This window comes from Erinaceus europaeus, chromosome 17 (genome assembly GCF_950295315.1).
Source record: "Erinaceus europaeus chromosome 17, mEriEur2.1, whole genome shotgun sequence".
Lineage (NCBI taxonomy): Eukaryota > Metazoa > Chordata > Mammalia > Eulipotyphla > Erinaceidae > Erinaceus > Erinaceus europaeus.
In genome coordinates this window covers 48,830,134-48,851,731 of record NC_080178.1, presented here as the reverse complement: position 1 = coordinate 48,851,731, position 21,598 = coordinate 48,830,134, and the positions used below count along the sequence as shown (strand labels likewise).

The following is a 21,598-nucleotide window of genomic DNA, read 5'->3' as shown; positions in this document are numbered from 1 at the left end:
ACAAAAAAATAAATTAATTAAAAACAAATGAAAGAGAGTGCCAATCTGTGTGTATCTTCTATCCTATTCCTCTCTCTCTCTCTCTCTCTCTCTCTATATATATATATATATATATATATATATATATATGTGTGTGTGTGTGTGTGTGTGTGTGTGTGTGTGTGTGTGTGTATTTCCTTTTTTTTCTGTAAAGCTAAAAGCTATATCAAGATCAACTAGGTACAACACAGTGATGACCCAAACCCCAGGCAGTTCACAAGCAGAGATGGTGCCCCAATTCCCAGGAGGAAGCTAGGGCACAGAGTAGACCCTGACTTACCTGTGCCAGGTGGTTGAGTCAGCAGAGCTGGAGTTCAAATGCAGCTCCAACTCCCCACCCCCACTCGGAATCTGCAGGGAATTCAGGGCTAGATGGTGGGGTTCTAGATACCCATGGGTCTGCCTCTCTTCCTCCTCTCCAGGGCATGGCCTTCATGCTAGAGGAGCAGCTGCAGCTGTGCATACATGGCTTGACTCCGCCCTGCTTCCGGAGCCAGGACGTGCAGCTGCTCTGTGTCATGAGGTCCTACGAGCGGCAGCAGAGTGACCTGGATAGATCAGTGGTGTCCTCTGGCCAACTGCTTTCTAATACACTCCTGCAGGCACCCCAAACCCAACCTGGCCCCCAGAGCAGTGCAGGTCCCCCTAAGGTTCTATCTGTTTGACTGGGAAGGATTCCATCCATGAAAACCCAGAAAGCCCCTTAAAAAGAGGTGGCATTTGAGTCAACCAGAGAGAAGCATGAATGAATGCCTTCATTGAACTGTGTGGATTTTCTGGTGGTACCCTCGGCTCCTGGAATGAGGAGAATGACGCTGTGTGGGGTGGAGGGAGAGAAGAGGGTTCCTTGCCTCCAGGATCCTACTGTCACATGTGATACTAGTGAAACCTGCCCCCAACAGGACAGATGGGGTTCTGGGGACATCAGTGATCAGAGTGGTAAATGGAATTGAAGCTTACTTCCAGCCACTCAGAGACTAAAGCTGAATCTTGAGACCAAAGCACAGCCTCAAGGACTAGAATCCTACTGGTCTTTGGACAGATAACTCAGCTAGGTAATCTCTGCCATGTGAGTCACCCAGGTTTGAGCCTGGCCCCCAATCACTGGACAAAGCTTCAGTGCTGTGGTCTCTCTCTCTCTCTCTTTCTCTCTCTCTCTCTCTCCCTCTCTCCCTCTTCCTCTCCCTCTGTCTCGAAAGACAGAAAGTCCACCTGATGGTTTTACCCTCTTGAAACAAACAAACAAAAAAATCAAGACCCTTTGTGAACTGAAGTCTAGGGGGAAGTTTTGAGACACTCTACTCCCAGAGGTAGGAAAATGCAAGGTGTTTGGCTTCTCTCTGCTTGCCCTAAATCAGGTTAAAATCTTTCCAGTCCTTCCCATGGCCATTCTTAAGGGAGGGGGAGGTGAAATGGGGTTTCCTGAATGTCATGTGTGAGTGTGTGTGTGTGTGTGTGTGTGTGTGTGTGTGTGTGTGTGTGTGTGTGAAAGAGAGAGAGAGAGAGAGAGAGAGAGAGAGGGAGATTCAGACAGAGAAAGAGGGAGACACACCACAGCACCAGAGCTTTCCTGGTGCTCTATCACCCTCCTGTGTGGTGCTGGGACTCCAACCTGGGCCACATACATGTCAAGGCAAGTCCTCCCCAACCAGTGAGATATTTCTCTAGCCCCTTCCTCTATTTCTACCTACCTAGAAGGAGCGAGTGCGTCAGGTAGTGGATTTCATGGACTCTATCTCTGATTTCCAAGTTCAAGTGACAATAATGCAAATATCTTTTCATGTCAAAGCTGGCATGTGACAGCATCCAGCTTTCAGGAAGGGAAATGTTTGCTGCCTACATGAATCCACCATCCTGACCACCATTTTTTATAATGAGTGACAAGTAAGAGAAGGAAAATAAGGGAGATATCTGCAGCACTGCTACACCACGTGGAAAGCTTCCCCTTCAGGTGGGGGCAAGAGAGTCAATCCTGGACCCTCACAAATGGGGATGGGATGAGCCACCACCAGAGCCCTCAGCCTGGTTCTTGTCTTCCTTCCTGAGGTACATCATCCCCATGACGCTCCAGAATCAGAATGAGAAGCTCTTCTACCGGGTGCTGACGTCTGATGTGGAGGGTTCATGCCCATTGTGTACATGCCCACCATGGGGCTGGCCTGTCAACACTATGGCCTGACCTACCGGAGGCCACAGTGGGTCCTGGGGATAGTAGTAGAGGTGGAGACATCTCCTGGATAGGACCCCATTCCTTCTGCTGGCTTTGGCCACTGGACTTCTACTTGCCAACTCCTGATGTTAAAAATAGTTCTTATTTTCTTTTCACCATGCCTGGGGCTTCTCCTCTCCATGCCACCTTTTTCAGAGAGAGAGACAGACAGAGACAGAGAGAGACCACAGCATTGAAGCATTGTCCAATATGTTGGGGACCAAAATTGACCCTGGGCCACATACAGTACAGGGCAAAGCAGCTCACTATCCAGGTGAGCTCTCTTGCTAGCCCAAGACATCTACTTTTCAGCACTACCCAATAAATAAAGAAAGAAATAAAAGGGAACAAGGAAATAAACAAATTTGACAGCACTGACTATACTAAATGCATCACATCCCAAAGACAATGTCTCTATGGAACTGTGGGCTGCATCTGCAAAACCCCACCACCTCCTCGGCTGATGGAGGCAAGGGTTGGGGGACCACTGGAGGCCCATGGAGGTACCAAGGGCCAGGCGTGGTCGTGTGGAGACACGAACTTCTGGGAGTACTTCAGAGAGACAACTCAATTTTATTGGGGTGATAACAGGTATATATATATAACAGGTATATATATATATATATATATATATATATATATGGTTAGAAAAGGAAGAAAAGGATTTGGGCGGTAGCACAGCAGGTTAAGTGCAGGTGGTACAAAGACAAGGACCAGCATAAGGATCCTGGTTTGAGCCCCTGGCTCCCCACCTGCTCACAGGGGAGTTGCTTCACAAGCAGTGAAGCAGGTCTGCAGGTGTCTGTCTTTCTCTCCCCTTTTCTGTCTTCCCCTCCTCTCTCCATTTCTCTCTGTCCTATCCAATAATGATGACAACAGTAATAACTACAACAACAACAACAAACCAACAAGGACAACAAAAGGGAATAAATAAACAAATAGAAAAAATAAAGAAATAAAAGTGGCAAAAAAGGGAGAGAACTAATAGAAGAGGATCACTCCAAATAAGGACTATTGGGGAAAGGCCCATTGCTAGTATGCTGAACAAAGTGGCTAGTAAAGGAATTTATGATCAGGCTGGTCCTGGAGAGTAGGGCTAATCTTATCTCTGGCCAGGGGGAGGGCTTCTTTTATTGCAGGTCAGTGGTCCATTCAGCTTCTTGAAAGCTGAGGCTGGAAGCACATGCTGATCTCTTTGTAGAGGGAACCTGGGGTTCAACCCCCTCAAGGCTTAAGGACCACTCTCCACATGGAAGTAACAAGTTGAGATGAGAAAGTTTTGACAAAAGCACTGCAGAGCTCCCCCAGCCCTGACTAAGATCTGACCTGCAAGTGCCTCATTCAGAGCTGTGTTGCTGTCTGTTTTTCTCCCCGTATCTCCCTCTCACCTCCCCACCGCCTGTTTCCTGGTCATTTCTGAAGGAAGGGAGGTGAGCTTGCCTGCCTGCTGGGTGTCACTGATGGATCACTGAATGTTTGGATTCCAAAGACAAGAGTTCTCAGGCTGACTCAAAGAGCCAAACACCCTCCTTTGTGTTTCACTCTAATTTCACTTCAAATGTGATTTTATTAGGGTGGGGCAAGAGGGGACAGGGGTTCCAACTTCTTTCAGAAACAAAGATTTCCAGGAACATTTCCTAAAGCGATCCCTCATGGGGGGTTTGTGTGGGGGGGGTTGTTTTCATAGTGTATTCATGCCCCTGCCAACGGGACATGAACATGGGCTAGGAACCCAAGAACCTGAAATGAAAGGAACAGGAGACACAAGGAATGACAGCAAGACAGGATTCTGATCAAGCTGCAAAATTTTATTGTGTTCACAGGCATTATAAGGCTTTGGGGAAGGGGAAAGTACTGGAGGAGGAGGAGGAGGGGGAGCAATCATCAGGGTGGAATGTTCCTTGCAACATACAATAGCCGAAACCATGTTTGTTACCACAACTATGTGGTGTGTCACTTGCTTTCTGATAAATGGCCTACCTGAGGGGAAATTGCCTGCCCGTGGGGGAAATGAAAACTTGTCTTGAGGGCTTCCATTGTTTCAAAGCTTCTCAAGCAGAGAATGGCTCCTGGCATCTCCTCCCTTCGTTACAATTTAACTGAGGCAGGCAATCATGGGTGAGGTATAGAGACCTTAACAGCAGTTTTGGTGGGCATTAACCAGAGGGAAGAAGTATTGACCTGATTCCTTCTGTGGGGTGAATGTAAAACCAGTCTTCCCGCATCTTATAAGGCTCTTGGTGTCTTTTTGGGGAGGGGAGGCAGAGCCAAAGTTTTCAGGGTGTAGACAACTTCAAGGCAGAAGTTTGTTCTTGCTGACACCAACCTCCATGCAAATCAGGTTTGCTTCACGGGGGACTTAGAGGTGGACTATAGGGTCCTCCCCCTGAAGTGCTTTGCCTTTCACCCCTTCCTGGTGCCCTTTCCCTGCCAAGGTTGGATGTCTCAATTTATAATTCTGAGTTTTATGCCCTCCGAAAAGGAGGTCTGTCACCCTCAGGTTCAGCCAAGCCTCTGTCAGCCAAATCAAACCTATCATAATGTATTTGTAAGGGTTTTGATGCCAAGGAGTCAATTTGCCATTTTATAAAATCAGTAATCTTATTAAAAATAAAGGGTCCTAAGGTAATCATTAACAAAAGACTAATCAGGGGTCCCACGACTGAAGGCAGCCAAGAAGGGGGAATTCATCCATGATTGTGCAGAGGAAGGGTCATATCTATTTCTCAAATCTCGACTAAGTGTTTGTAGGTTTTTAACATTTTGTTCTATAATTCCTGATTCATTAATATAAAAACAACATTATTCTTGTAAAGCTAAGCAGGTTGCTCCCTTTTCTGCTGTGAGAAGGTCAAGGACTCGTCTGTTCTGTAAGTAACCTTTGTCAGAGATGTGATCTGTCTCTGTAGTGACTCTAGACTGTTTGTGGTGGAATCTATGACTTGTTGTAATTTGTCAGAAAAGTCATGGGAGAAGTAAATAGAATGTCCTACTGCCCCACCAACTATGCCAGTAGAGGTAGCTAAACCTATGTCAACTATCAATGGGAGGAAAACAGATCTTTTATGAGTGGAGTGTAGGAGCCATGCAAACTCATCAGGTTCATATAAAGTGAGTTGGGGGACTATAGCTACCATGAGGCAGGGCCCAAGGGTAGTGGTATTTATGCTAGTCAGAAGTGTCCCACAGCACCAGAAGTAAGCTAATTGTGGTGCTTCATGGACAGTGCTTACAGAAACATTATGGGTGCAAGTGAAATTAACAGGGCCAGTGTTGTTGGTATAAAGGAATACCAGTATAAATGAATTGCCTATGTGTTCTAGAAAAAGTGGGACTGAGGAGACGGAGGGATGGGGCCCCATAGGGGGTTCATTTGTGGTTGCATCTAGAAAAGTTGGCAGTGTGTTGTTTAAAGGTTCTGCTGCAAGAATGGGTCGTGAAAGGGATGCACATAGCAAGCAATGGGAAATGTTGAGAAAAATCTAAGAATAACTTAAAAGGTTAATTGCATATTGGAGATATAGGGGCCAAGTAGCCCATTTTTTAGTGACTTCCATGGCCGAATTTGTTTGGAAAGCCGAATGGAGCTTATTCTCTGTTTCTATAATGACTTGATTTACTTGTTCTCTATGCTTGGCCAATGCCAATTGTCTGGAGATATGTATAGTTACTGTAGGATATGTGGAGTATCCATTATTATATAATTTACCTGTAACTCCCTCTTGCCAATGGGTATCCCAGGGATCAGAAATCTGAATAGTAAACTGGGACCCTTGTAATCTGAGACTACTGGGCTTTCCTGTTTTGGTTCTTGGCAAGTGGGCATCATGGAGAATGCAGGACCAATAGCGGCAGCCTCCACAAGTGGAAACATCAGTAAGGCATCTGCTCCGGTCCTTATTATCAAAAAGAAAGCAGGCATAAGGCCGATGGGTCCTAGATATAGTCTTGGGAGAAATATTAATGACAACAGTCTCCCGGAAACCTTTAGGAGGATAGCGTGCTGTGCCAATGTTTTGGACTGTAGTGTGAGAGTCTTTGGTTTGTGTCTCTCTAACCTGGAATTCCCACTGATAAACAAGGGCTGTACAAGTGGGAATGGCCAATATTAGGGGCATGTAGAGAAGACAAGGAAGCATCACACGGTTGGACTTCTTTGGAACCATCTTCAGATTTTAGTGTTGTTTTCCTGAAAGACAAAAGAAGAAAAAAGGGCCTCAGGAACTCACATTCTTGGGCACGGAATACATTAGTAATTCTTGGGGCTTTAGGGAAGTGTATCAACACTGTTTTTAGGAAGAGCAGGGCAATCTCCCCTTGTGGGTGAGATTCCATTGACTTGTCTAACAAGCCTTTCAGGAAGCCACGTAGGAGCTCCTTCATTTTGATCATATATGCAGGCCGAGCCACGTCCCCAGATGAGGACAGGGTCAGGACCTTTCCATTGTGAGGGGGTCATACCACCTGAACATGGCTTGTCTATTATGGGTCTCAGGATGCCAGAGATGGTTAGCAGCAGATCTTTCTTGTGCATCCAGATTGAGAAAATTAAGAACAAAAAGAGCATGGTTGAGGCTATTACGTGGCACTCCACGAGTTTCATAGACGGAAGTCTTTTTGAGTTTATGTAGAGTTGCCTTAAGCATTTGGTAGGGTTCCCATCAATACGTAGGCTGCAGTTCCATTAACAGAGCCGTCAGTAAATACCAAGGAGGCCTTATTAAGAGGCTGGGTAGCTGTTATCTTGGGGAATACAAAGGGATGCACAGCAGCAAATTGTAGCAGGGGACTGTTGGGATAATTATTATCAATGGTGCCTGAGAAGGAGGCACATGCAATAGGCCAGTCATCAGAGGCTTGGAGCAACCAATCAAGCTGATTTTTAGTGTAGGGTAAGATAAGAGAGTCAGGATCTTTTCAAAAATATTGACGGCTCAGTTTTCATGCTTTTATAATCAGCTGTGCAACCAGGAATGGATATGTGGCAAGCACCTTTTGAGGGGAAGCAGGCAGATGAACCCATAGTAGGGGGTGCCCCTTATCTTTGGCTTTAAGTGAGTTTTGCCAGAAAACACCAGTGGGTGTATGAGAAGTGGAACAGATAACAAATAGCAGGGGTGTATTATAGTCAATTTGAAAAACAGTCTGCTCTTGTATAGTGCGGTTTAAGGAATCTTGGGCTTCAGTGGAGAGCTTTCTGGGAGACAATGGGTTTGGGTCACCGTTAAGGACTTCATTTAGGGGGAGAAGGGCATGAGTGGGCAATTTTAAATATGATCTAAGCCATTGAATATCACCTAGAAGTTTTTGGAAGTCATTTAAGGTCTGTAAATGGGAGGTGCGTAGTTGAATTTGAGGGGTTAGCATGCGATGGTGAAGTAATTCATATCCCAAATAAGTATAAGGGTCAGCTATTTGTACTTTATCGGGGGCAACTTGAAGTCCTCTATTTGAAAGACTGGCTGTCAGGTCTTCTAGGCATTGAAACAGGCTGTCCTTTTGGTCAGCAGCCAAAAGTATATCATCCATATAATGTAGAATATATATGGAAGGCCATTTTTGTCTAATTGGAGCAACAGCCTCATCAACAAATTTTTGACAAAGGGTATGGGTATTGGCCATGCCTTGTGGTAATACTTTCCATTGATAACGGGGCATAGGGCCCTGAATATTTATTTGGGGTATGCTGAAGGCAAAATGGGGCCTGTCATCAGGGTGTAAGGGAATAGTGAAGAAACAATCTTTGAGATCAATAACTATTTTAAGATAGCCAGAGGGGATCGCTACAGGGGAGGGTAGACCTGGTTGAAGGGTCCCCATAGGGAACATTACTTTGGTAATAGCTCTTAAATCTTGTAATAATCGCCATTTTCCTGATTTCTTTTTTATGACAAAAATTGGGATATTCCACGGGGAGGTAGTTGGCTCTATGTGAACTGCAGCAAGCTGCTCCTGCACTAGCGTCAGTGCTGCTTTGGCTTTTTCTTGTGTTAAAGGCCATTGATCAACCCATACGGGGACACTTGTTTTCCAGGCAATTTTTTCTGCTTGGGGTGCAGGCATGTCAATGGCCATTAGGAAAAAGGCAGAGGGGGAGGGATACCCAGCCCAGACTGATCTGTCCTTTGGACGACTGTAAGGGGTTCTCTAATTCCTTGAGAGTTTTTTTACAAGTCCACTTCCCGGGAGAAAACCTTGATTTAACATCTGCCGGGACACCTTTTCGTTGGGGCTGCACATAATGACATTCATTTGAGATAAAATATCACGGCCCCAGAGATTAACTGGCAGCCCAGGGATAACAAATGTAGTAACAGAGCCAGTATTGCCCTCTTCATCTGACCAAGTAAGAGCCTGGGAGCTGACTTTGGGGTCAGTGGACTGGCCTATGCCTTTTAAGTGGGTGTCAGAGGCCGTTAAGGGCCAAGTGTGTGGCCAGTCTTTTTCAGAAATGACTGTGGCATCAGCCCCTGTGTCTATAATACCAGTAAAAGGTTTGCCATTTAAAAATAGTTTCAAGGAGGGGCGGTCGAGAGAAACCTGTTGGACCCAATATGCGTCTGAGGACCCGGGGGGGGTCATCGAGATGGGACTGTTTATGGAAATTACTATTAAGGTGCTGTAAGGGAAGTAATATTAGTTGTGCTAAATGCTCACTGGGTGGAATGACCTGTGTGCCTTCTTGAGAGGAGGCGATAACTTTAATTTCTCTAGTGAAGTCATTGTCAACAACTCCGGGGACCACATGTAGACCTTGGAGGGTGGAACTAGCTTTTCCTAGTATTATGCCGAACAAATTTTGAAGGAGGGGGCCAAAGAATGCAGTATTTATGGTCAGAGGGCCTGTATCAGGGGTTAATACTGTGAGGAAGGTGGCACAGAGTTCTAGTCCTGCGCTGCAAGTGGTGGCTCTCCAGAGACTAGAGGCCGATCTGCGGAGGCATTGGGAGTTGGCTGAGGAGGGGGAAGCAGCTGGGCTGGAGCCGGAGGGACAAACCTGATAGCCCCAGGGGTTATCCTTTGTGTGGGGGCCAGGGGCCAGCCCCGCAGGAAGTTTCCCAACGGTCGGGGGCTTAAGAATTGGCCCTGGATCTTACTTCTAGATCTACATTCAGAGGCCCAGTGTTTGCCTCTTTGGCAGCGCAGACAAACTGTTGCCGGAGGAGGGTGCCCCAATACAAGAGGTTGGACTTGGGCGGTGGCCATACACTCTCTGATAAAATGACCAGGCTGTTTGCAGTTAAAGCAGGTCTTGTTTTGTTGGCTGGCGCCTGCAGAAAAATTATTGTTACGGAGGGTGACACCAATGACAAGCCCAAGAGCATGTGTAGTGCCGATGCCAGAGCAAAGCTTAACATAATCAGCAAGAGTGCCACGCTTGTGAAGACAGATGGCATCTTGACGAGCGGGATTAGCATTTTCAAAAGACAAATGTTTAACACAAGGATTATCAGTTTCATCACCTCTGAAAAGCCTTTCTGCTTTTGATTTAGCCTCATTTAAGCGGCTAATAAAATCACTATAGGGCTCTCTGGGCCTTGCCAGGTGCTTTCATGCTTTTAAGCCAGCCTGTTGTATCTGGGTGAGCAAGCCGGGTGGGAAACGGGCTTGAACCTCGTTGGAATTATAGGGGCTCTCACCTACGAGTTTTTTAAGAGTCCAAGTCTTTGAGGAATCTTTTTTTTCTCATTGCGCTGAGCCAGGTCCCTACAGTTTTCTATAAACTCAATTCTCCAGGAGACATAATTTCCTCCATTAAGAGCAGTGCGAGCCAGCCGATTCCAGTCATTGGGAGTGAGCCATTTATCACTAAATCCTTCTAACAAAGCTACAGTAAAAGGAGCGGTCGGACCATAGTTAGCAACCACCGCTTTAAATTTTTCTAAGTATTTAAAATTTAGATTTTTATGTTTTTGAGAACAATTATCATCATTATCATCATCTGAACTTGATTGGGCTTTGTCATTTTTGGTTTTAGAGGGGGTGGAAGATTGTGGGAGATTATTGTCGCTATCAACATCTGAATCTGGAGGTTCTTCAGGGTCTTCTATTTGTATAGAAACCTTATGTGCAGGGTCAGTTTGAGTCTGGCTCCGAGTGACAGGGAAAGCCAAAACTGGTTTTGATTTGGATGATTTAGTTTTAGGGATTGGGCTTAGGTTTTTTGGTGAGGCTAAAAATGTAGGTTCTTCTGTAACTGCAGCTATTTCTTTCATTAATTGAAGCTGCTCTCTCCAGTCAGCAAGGACCTTGTGGAGGGTGGAAATTCCTGTAAGGGCTCCTGAGCGTGCCTGCCTGATGGAAGGATCATCAAGGAGGGGGTCAGGCTGGAGAGCAGGGGCATGAATGTAAGGAGGGGGATTAAAGGGAGGAGGACACCAATCAGGATTGTGGTATTTGGCAGCCTCTCTTTCTAGCGAAGCCTCCTCCTCCACGGGAAGTGCTTCAGGAGAGGGAGGGGTTTTGTAAAACTGGATAGAGGCGGGGGAAAGATTGCAGGGTTTTATTCTCATGTGAATTAGCAATACGAGGGTCAATGGAGGTAACTTTAGTGAGTGAGGTGGAACCTGTAGGCAGGGGGACAGGGTCTTTATTTTGGCCGGATACGGGGGGATCAAGGTCAACAATTACAGAAGAGCACTGGGATGGGGTCTTTGTCCTGGAGGGCAGGCAAGAAAGTTGCCGGAGGACCTTTTCACCCTCTGTAATGAGGCTTTTAATATCAGGGTGATTATTATAAATTTTTTAAGATATCATTAATTAAATTCCAATAGGAAAAGGCTGAAACAGGGACATGTTCAGGACCAAAAGATTGATAGTAGTCATTAATACAATCACCAATTCTCCTCCAATGCCTCTCATCAATAGTGCCTTCCTGGGGAAACCAGGGGCAAATATCTCCAATATAGTCTAAAAACTTCTTTAAATCTTTCTTTTTAACCCTTGTTCCTCGTGTCTTGAAAGACTCCTTGAGTCCATTAATAAATAAATCCTGTTTGCTAAATGCCTGTCCCATGGTAATGCTTACCTTGTGCCTCTGTGACACTCAGATGTGACTCATGGCTGGGCAGCTCCGTGGTGATCTATGCGAGCCTGTGCATTACCTCCTCGGGCCACGGTGGCTCAGTGAATTTCGGATAGCAGCAGCATTCCAACGTCCAGAAGGCTTCTTCACCCCATGTTCGGGCGCCAGATGCCCCACCCAGCGGGGTGTGAATAGGGGCTAGGAACCCAAGAACCTGAAATGAAAGGAACAGGAGACACAAGGAATGACAGCAAGACAGGATTCTGATCAAGCTGCAAAATTTTATTGTGTTCACAGGCATTATAAGGCTTTGGGGAAGGGGGAAGTACTGGAAGAGGAAGAGGAGGGGGAGCAATCATCAGGGTGGAATGTTCCTTGCAACATACAATAGCCGAAACCATGTTTGTTACTACAACTATGTGGTGTGTCACTTGCTTTCTGATAAATGGCCTACCTGAGGGGAAATGGCCTGCCCGTGGGGGAAATGAAAACTTGTCTTGAGGGCTTCCATTGTTTCAAAGCTTATCAAGCAGAGAATGGCTCCTGGCATGTTCAAAATATCCTTTTTAAAAAAATTTTGCAATTGGGGGCTGGAAGTAGCCTACCTGGTAGAGTACACATTACCAAAAGTAAGGGCCCGGATTCAAGACACAGGACCCCAGCATGGGGCAGGGGTAGGAGGGACACTATATGAGCAGTGAAGCAGTCCTAAATGCTGTCTCTTTCTCCCTCTCTGTCTCTCCTTCTTTCCCTCTGTCATTCTACCTTTCACCTTCTGTTTTAAAGAAAAGCCACTAGGAATGGTGGAGTCAGGCAGGCATATATCAGTGATAACCCTGAAAACCCTAATGACAAAAAGAAAGGGCAGCAGTTGGGGGGCCAATTGGACATATACCTTGTCATCCCCATGACACAGGCACCACATGGGAAATGCTATGACATGACAGCAGAGGAAGCTCCAGTGCAATGGTGTCTTTATATGAAAGAAACAGTTGCCATGAATTATGAAACCATATATGTATAAAACTTCAGCTATGAAAAAATTTAAATTTAATACATAAATATAATGAGAGAGGAAGTCAGGCGGTAGCAGCAAAGCAAGTTAAGTGCACATGGCAGAAAGTTCAAGGACCTGCATAAGGATCCCAATTCAATCCCCAGCTCCCCACCTGCAGGGAGAGTCACTTCATAGGCAGTGAAGCAGGTCTGCAGGTGTTTATCTTTCTCTCCCCATCTTTGTCTTCCCCTCCTCTCTCCATTTCTCTCTGTTCTATCCAACAAAGATAATGACTACAACAATAAAACAAGGACAACAAAAATGAATAAGTAAATAAATAAATATTTAAAAACAATTTGAAAAGAAAAGGAACACCCACTGCCCTAGTTTCTCCCTGAGTTTCTTTCATTTTCTGCCTACCAAAGACTGGCTGACGCTTAATGCTATGGCTCAGCCACTGGCACTGGGCCAGAGCTGAAGAAGTGGCCTAAGGGGGATTTCGAGGGTCTTTCAGCAAAATTCCATCTGATCCCCCAATCACTGTCATACTCTGCAGGAGAGAGCTGGGTGCAAGAGACAGGATAGTGTGGGGCCACTTACCCTGGGGCTTGACTCATGGGTTTCAATCACTGGATGGACTAGCTCTTATTAAAGTACAGTTCTGTATGCAAGAGAGAGATCATCTGATCACTGCACTGACCCATAGAGAATTCAAGTCCTGCACTCTGCCATTTGAATATATATATATATATATATATATATATATATATATATATATATATATTCATTTTATTGAGAGAAAGACAAGAGCACTGCTCATCCCTGACTTTAGGTGGTGCTGGGTGTTGAACCTGGGACCTCAGAGACTCCAGCATGAAAGTCTTCTGCATGAACATTGTGCTGTCTCTCTTCCCCCACTCCCACCCCTAGTCAGTATTTTTTAAAGGCATGTGGAGATTTACATACACAAAATAATGTCTAAGATGTACATGAGTGGAAATTTTTTGGCATACCGAAGGAGCAGCTTGTATTTGGGGAGGCAGGGAACACCCTACATGCTCCTATGAGTGTGGACACAGGGACTGGAGTGTCAGGGGACTGACAGGCCTCATGTAGATGCATTCCTATTTCCCACTGGAGCCAGAGGGGGATGAAGTTTCGCAACTCCAACAGGATGTCCTGAGCTTGAGACCCTTCAGCTAAAGGCAGTGCTCCCTGGCAATGGAAACAAATGGACCTGAGTTTCTTTTTGATCAGCCCTTGACCTTTTCTTCCCTTGGTCCTGGCCATCCTGGCTACAGCAATCAAAAGAAGAGGTGTAGGGAAAATTTCCTAACCCAAAAGGGAAATGTGTGTATGCAGGCATGTGGCCCAGACCTTTCCTCAGATAATCTTGCTCTCCTACTGACTTGTGAAATGCCCTCAACCTGATGTCCCCTCAAGCTGACCAAAGCCTCCATCCCAAAAGAGAAGCTTCTTGAAAGAGGCTGCAAAGGGCATAGGTGTTCTCAAAGGTTCTAGACTAGGGCGTGAGTGAAGCCTCATTGTAGAATAGCTTCAATGAAAGTACAGACTGCCTGTTCAGCAAAGAAGCTCAGCACCAACCAACTGGTCTACCCAGCTCCAACTTAGACCCCTTCTCTGTGTGAGTCCACTGCACTGGATGGGATTCCTTTAAATTCTCCTACTAGAATGTCCTCAGACGTTTAAAAAATGTTTTGTTTGTTTGTTTATTCATGGAGTTGAGAGAGAGAACCAAAGCATCACTCTGGATACTGCCATTCCAGTGATGGAACTTAGAATTCATGCTTGATAGTAGTGCACCTTATAGCAGCATCTTCTGAGACACAGAGCATATTTTCAGAGATCCCGGGCAAGCTGAGAGCACTGAGTGCAAAATGCATCCTGGAGCCTGTTGACCTCTCCCACCTGGTGAAAAGTCAGGGGGGAACGAAGGTCATGGTCCACTTCATCCTGACTTAAGAGCACTTTCACTGGGGCCAAGCAGTAGTGCACCCACTGAGCACACACATTACCAGGTGCATGGATCCAGGCTCAAGCTCACGGTGGTCCCAACCTGCACAAGTCATAAAGTAGTACTGCAAATGTTTTTCTTTCTCTAGCCCTCTCTATCCCTCTCTCCCTCTCAGTTTCTACATATCCAAGTATACATGTTCTAGTATTCTCTTTCAGTAACTGGCAGATACCACATGACCAATCAATTAGCTTGGTTTTTCCCCTCCTTCATACAAACTCTTGCTTCCTTTTTCAAGTCCTCCCAAACATCTTCACCTCTGGCCACCTGCCCCAGTGTCTGTCCTTCCCTGGCTATTTCTGTTTATCCCTGTGGTTCTACCTGGGCATAAGCATGGAACAGACAGATTCATTGGCTGCTAGTGACTTACAAGCTATGTCTTCTCTCTGTGTCACTGTCACTCATCTTTGGATCTCTGTTCCTACCTGTTACTACTACCCCATCACTACCACCACCATGCTCCTTCCCCACCCCTCCACTGCCCTGTACTATTCCTTTCCACACCATCACTGATGACCTCTGAGCAGGGGACCTCTCAGACTCCCAGTTCCACACATTTTGTTGTCTCTAAGTTTGGCTTCCTGTGACCAGGACATATGTTTCCTTCTCTCCTCACTAAGTACTTCACTCTGTTCTCCTTAAAACTCTAGTTCTTGGCACCAGGAGTCTGTGAGCTCTGTCTAGCCAAGCTTCTGAGATAAATTAAAGTGGGAAGAGCCCTCCCTCCACTCACAAATAACTTCAAGATTGTCCTCAGACCTCTGCATGGAAAACTGCCCCTTTAATGACAGTGTGAAATGGGACTCTGGGTGTGGAGGAAAGCAGTTTAACCTTGGCTCCCAAGCTGCTGCCTCAGTGGGTCTTGAGAGCATCTCCCCACACCTGTTTCACCCCTCAACAAATAATAAAAATAGAAAACAAAAAACTGAGGCACAAAACACAAACATGAATGACTAAGAGGACAAAAGTAATCCTGGTCCACTTTGTAAAAAACAAGCCAGTAGGGTCTTTTTCTCTCACTGTCTCATTCATACTTACACATAAGTCACCTATTTGAGTGGCCCACTGGGTCAGAAACATACCAATTGCAGGCTCTTATGTATAAGGAATACTTGCTTTGGATAAACCAGAAACTCATGTTAGAGCAGAGCTGTGTTCCAAAAGGCATAATGCCCAAAGGTCCATATTATGTTCAGGCTTTCTACATGTTTTCTTATTTTATAAAGTGGTGGTGTGAGGGGGTCTACAGCATAGCTTTGAAAGAATGTTGTGACATGTTAAGTGTGACTTCTTGAGATGGGAAGGGGGTATTCAAAGCCTCTGCTATTATTATTTTTGGAGTCATAAACATTACAGTAGAAAAAGAAAACCCTTTGTAACTCATTCTGAGTTTTCTTGTCACTTTTTATGGTTGTCACATAACAGCTGAAACCACATTGACCTCCCCTACTCTAGATGGAAGCATCTGGGAGTTGCCAAATGAGGATTTTTTCAAATGCTGAAGTCATCTGATGTTTGGGCTGGGGTGTCAGGTTAAGCAGAAATTTTCATCTTTGGGAGCCTTTCTGATTCTTCTGTTGCTTATAAACTGTGCCATTGGCTGTGATAAGATCCTGTCAGCTTTTCAATGAGCATTCGCTTGTCTGCATGAGCACAACATGTTTCTTCTCCAGCTGTTTGCACACCTTATTCTCTCCAAGGAGAAGAGCTGGAAACATTCCCCCATAATCCTTAGAATTTGACTTCATTTTCTCTTGCAAGAAAAAAAATAGCACCTTAGGACCAAAGCCGCTAAAGTAGTAGATAATGTTTGCACATTTCAGGAAGGAATAAAGCATCAAAATGTCAAGAAACCTGTTTTAGCTTCTTCTGTGTTAACAGAGACGTATCTTCTTTTTTAATTTTTTATATTTTATTTATTTATTTTCCCTTTTGTTGCTCTTGCTGTTTTTGTTTTCAATTGTTGTTGTAGTTATTAATGTTGTTATTGACATCATCGTTAGATAAAACAGAAAGAAATTGAGAGAGGAGGGGAAGACACATAGGGAAAGAGAGAGACAGACATATGTAGACCTGCTTCACACCTGTAAAGTGACTCCTATACAGGTGGGAAGCCAGTATGACAGTCCTTGCACTTTGTGCCACATGCACTTAACCCGCTGTGCTACCACCTGATTTCCAGAGATCTACTTCTAAAGGGATTACTGTTTTAAGAGTAATTCCCAGGAGCTCCACTTCCTCAGAGCCCTGCCCTAATAGGGAAAGAGAAAGACAGGCTGGGAGTATGGATCAACCTCTCAACGTTCATGTTCAGTGGGGAAGCAATTACAGAAGCCGGACCTTCTACCTTCTGCACCCCATGGTGACCCTGGGTCCATATTCCCATGGGGTTAAAGAATAGGAAAGCTATGAGGGGGATGGGATATAGAGATCTAGTGGTGGGAATAGTATTCCTCTTATCCTATGGTATTGTCAGTGTTTCCATTTTATAAGTAAATACATTTTAAAAAGAAAAAAAAGTGAATAACTCACACCCAGGGACCAGGCAATGGCACACTTGGTTAAGAACACACATTACAGTGCACACAAACAAAGGTTTAAGCCCCTGGTCCCCACCTGTAGGAGGAAAACTTCACAAGTAGTGAAGCAGTGCTTCAGGTGTATCTCTGTTTATCATCATCATCATCATCATCATCATCATCATCATCATCATTATTATTATTTTACCAGTATACTGAATAACTCTGGTTTGTGGTGGTGTGGTGTCAGTGAAAGTTCACGGCACCAGTATGCTGGGCTAGCTTTGTAGAGGGAGACAGATGACCAGGGACACATGGCTGAGCAGGGAAGCAATATTTCTACAGGGCCCTCTGACTCTCAGGCATTAAAAACATTTCCTCACTGGTTCTAAGAGGACAGGTTCCCTTTTGCCAAAAAATGTGTGGAATGGAGGTTTTTGTCAGCAACAGAGAGCCTTTGTTGCAGAGTTGAAGATACAGACACACCCCTCCCCACCACCCCCCGATTTCATTAAGTTTTCCTTTTGTGTTTGACCCAATGTCAAGAATCCCAGTCCAATGTTTTCTGTTTGAGTGGGTTTTGTCAGTCTCTCTTGTCTAATTCTATTTGAGGAGAGTTCTAGGGGTCACTCACTCCTTTGCAGGCTTAGATAAGGCCTAAGGGACATTTACATTCTCCTAAGTGGAATGGTCTTGGTTTCTTTTTCCTCTCATGTAACTTCATTCTGAAAGTTGAGAGTTTTTTTCTGGCTCCTGATGGAAACTTCAGATGCTGCTGTGATTAACAGGCCTCTTTTGGGTGGAGATAGCATTGCCTGTAATTCCCCTTATGAAATCTCAGCAGACCAGATTCTAAGAAATGCACCATATGCCAGCACTTGAGTTCATAACCCCAGTCCCCACCTGCATGGGGAAGCTTCATCGGTGGTGCAATAGTGCTATAGGCTCTCGTCTAAGTATCTTGCTCTGCCTCCCTCCCTTCCTACTTATCTCTATCACTTTTCCTCATGATCTCTCTCTCATCTCTATCAAAAAGAAGGAAAGAGTGATAAGAGAAGAAAGAGGGGAAACTGTGGGTGCCTCTGCTCATAGCTGCCACATGGTTGTTGTATTCACTTCCTAAAGTTACCACAACAAAATGCCCAAAACTCTGGCCAGAAAGGTGGATCCACAGGGAGAGCATATGCCTCCAAGCATGAGGCTCTGGGTTTGATCCCCAACACTACACAACAGCACCATGGACAGAGACAAAAGGGATTCATGAGTAGCAGGGCATGACTTTACCCTCCCCCACACATACTCTCCTTCTCTCTCTCTCTCTCTCTCTCTCTCTCAAATATATAGTAAAAATTGGGTCGCATGCATGAGCAGTATTCCATTTTGTAAATAGACCACAGCTTTTCTAGCCACTCAACTGTCATTGACATCTATGCAATTACAAACTATGCAGCTGTGAATATATGTGTTGTTTTCGCCGGGGCTGGCTTCACGGTTGGGTAACAGACCACCAGAAACACACGGCTGAGCTGAGAATGCAGTCTAATCTTTATTTATGAGCGGGAAATGTGCTCCTCCATCTTTCTCCTCCAGAGGAAGCGTGGAACTCAGGAAGTACATAGGAAAGGGCATGGGGAGAAGGAAGAAACTAGCAAGGGCTAAACCAAATCTCCCAGTGGGGGAGAGTGAGACCAAAGCAATATAACAGAAAAGACTATGTAAATAGACCACAATGTCAAGCAATGTAACAGAAGCAGAACTAGATCCCAGAAGCAGAACTAGAAGCATACCAACATATATGTGTATAAAGATCTCTTTGGAGCTGGTGTTTCTGTGTTCTTTAGCTAGATCCCTAGGAAAGGAACTGATAGATCAGAGGACATATCTGTTTCTAGTGTTCTGAAGAGACTACAGGGGCTGGGTGGGGGCACACCTGGTAGAGCACACACATTACACGGAGCCTGGTTTATTTTATATGTGTCAACAACTATAGTGTACACCATTATCCCCCAATAAAATGATTAAAAAGATTTATAAAAAGAAAGATAAGAAGAATCAAAAGAATCTCCAAACTGCTTCCCACAGGGCTTGGATTTGCATTCTCCCAGCTGTATAGAAGGCTTTCCTTCTCCCCATCCCCTTGCTAGCACTTGGTGTTTCTGTCCTTTCTGATGTCTGACATCCTCACAGCTGGCATCTCTTTGTTGTTCTTACTTGCATTTCTCTGATAACCAGTGACTAAACGTTTATTCACATGTCTGTTGGCCATCAAGATCTCCACCTATCACAAGGAGATAAGAAACTGTCCTCAGGTGTCAGTAACTGTCCTGTAAACCATGATTTCTCCCAGGAAAATTGCTTGTGGTGGGGGATGGACTACAGAGCTGGCTCAGAGGCAGAGCACATGCATGAGTTTGATTCCTCAGTATCTTGTTTCTGAAAAATACATCAGAAACTTGTGGCTTCAAACAGTGAAATGTCTCATCTCACTGCTGGAGGCTTGCATCCTGGAATGAAGGTAATGGTAGGGTCATGAGCTTTCTAAAAGCTATGGGGGTGTCCTGTCTTGTCTCTGTAGCTTCTGAACTTCACAAGTAAGCCTAGTCCCTGTTTATTGTGGATTCTGCTGCATTCACCCAGTCTGCCATCATCACTACATGTCCATTTCTACCTGTGAGTCTCTCTCTTCCCCTCTTCTCAGGAGACAACCAATAGACTAGATGACAGTGCCTCTTACCTTGAATGTGTCGGCAAAAACCCAATTTCTTTTTTTTTAATTTTTTATTTAAGAAAGGATTAATGAACAAAAACATAAGGTAGGAGGGGTACAACTTCACACAATTCCCACCACCCAATCTCCATAACCCACCCCCTCCCATGATAACTTTCCCATTCTCTAGCCCTCTGGGAGCATGGACCCAGGGTCGTTGAGGGTTGCAGAAGGGGGTCTGGCTTCTGTAATTGCTTCCCCGCTGAACATGGGCGTTGACTGGTCGGTCCATACTCCCAGTCTGCCTCTCTGTTTCCCTAGTAAGGTGTGTCTCTGGGGAAGCAGAGCTCCAGGACACATTGGTGGGGTCTTCAATCCAGGGAAGCCTGGCCAGCATCCTGGTGGCATCTGGAACCTGGTGATTGAAAAGAGAGTTAACATACGAAGCCAACAATTTGTTGAGAAATCATGGATCCCAAGCTTGGAATAGTGCAGAGGAAGTGCTAGGGAGGTACTCACTGCAAACTCTAATGTACTTCTGCTTTCAGAAAAACCCAATTTCTAAGTAAGATCACTGGGATTAGGGTTTCCACATGTCAGTTAGCTGGATCCAGTTCCTCCGAGGGGTTCGCAGGAAATATCTGGCTATAGTATCACTCTCTAGCAAAAGTAACCCTCCTCCATCCTCATTTATGGACTGCTAGGTCATGCCCCTGGCACATTTTATCCATGTCATTCTCATTTTGAGGTGACTCTGATCATATGTCCAGAGGCTTTATTCACTCAAAACAAAAATACAAACAGAAACATAAGAAAAGATGCAGACCGGTGCACTTGTGTGTATGTTAGTGTCCTGGATCCAGAAAGCTCACAAGTGCCCTGTGGAGGGTGATTATAGGGTAGGCTATGGGGGTGGCACCAGTGAGAAGACAGGTATTTTCTGGCCCTACAGAATAAACAGTCTAGTGGGAGGCTGTTTGCACTCAAGATGTGGCTTCCTAAATGATAACCTCTAGCCAGGCCTGAGAACAGTATGGTGATGTGCATGCCTGGGTTCTGGTGCCCTCTGGTGACTGTGGCTGTGTCTCTTCTAGTGGGCTGTTCATCACCATTCATGACAAGGGCCACATTGCCACCATGCTCAACTCCTGGCCTAAGGATGACATTAAGGTAGGTTTCTTCTCTTCTGTGCTGTTGCTTTGTGGTGTACTGGGTCCTTTCAGCCTGGACCAGAAAGAAAGCCACCACAGCACTAAAAGGAAGAGTCAACACACCTGTCCCAGTTATGACAGGCTCACACACCTGTCATAGCTACGCAGGGAAAGGCCTGACAGAGGGAGAGTGGGCCAGAGCAAGGCTTCCAGGGATATCAGGGGCTAAGGGTCTGAACCCATATCCTGGTGCATGGTAACCTTGGCTTCTCTGAAGGATGATGACAGATGGGTTCCCTCCACTGAGCCTGCAGCAACCAAAAACCCTCAGAGGGGAGTCGAGGGGACAGAGGACCACGCTGGCTCAGATAGGCTGGCATCCAGAGAAGGACCTCTGCAGGAGCACTCCCCTGTCTTGCAGGCTGTGGTGGTGAACACATCCTTGGCTTGGGGGACCTGGGAAGCTATGGCTTGGGCATCCCTGTGGGCAAACTGGCACTATACACAGCATGACGGGGGTGTCTACCCACACCAGTGTCTGCCTGTGATGCTGGATATGGGCACCAACAACCAGATAATGCTCCCAATCTGGGTCACAAGGGCAGGGATGCTTCTGCCTCAGGGCACCTCCTCTGCACAGGCCACACAGGAGAAGGATAGAGAGAGACACACAGGCAGAAAGAGAGAGATGCCAGGTCAGGCAACATATGTAGATGCCAGGCCAGGCAACATATGTGTCCAGCAATGAAGTAGTTACAGAAGCCAGAACTCCTTTGTTCTGTCTCCCCAAAAGAATTTTGGTTCATACTCCCAGAGGGGGCAAATGTTAAGGGAAGATGACCTGAATTCCACTGGGATCTGAAATGTTTGTCACCAAGAATCTTTATTTCTATACCATCACTGAGAGGGAAGAGAA

The 21,598-nt window shown here is 45.5% G+C and overlaps 1 pseudogene; it reads left to right on the top strand.

Annotated features, from left to right (window-relative positions):
- Window positions 1-464: 464 nt before the first annotated feature.
- The window catches only part of LOC132533978 (NADP-dependent malic enzyme, mitochondrial-like), a 36,858-nt pseudogene continuing 15,724 nt past the window's right edge, over window positions 465-21,598 (top strand).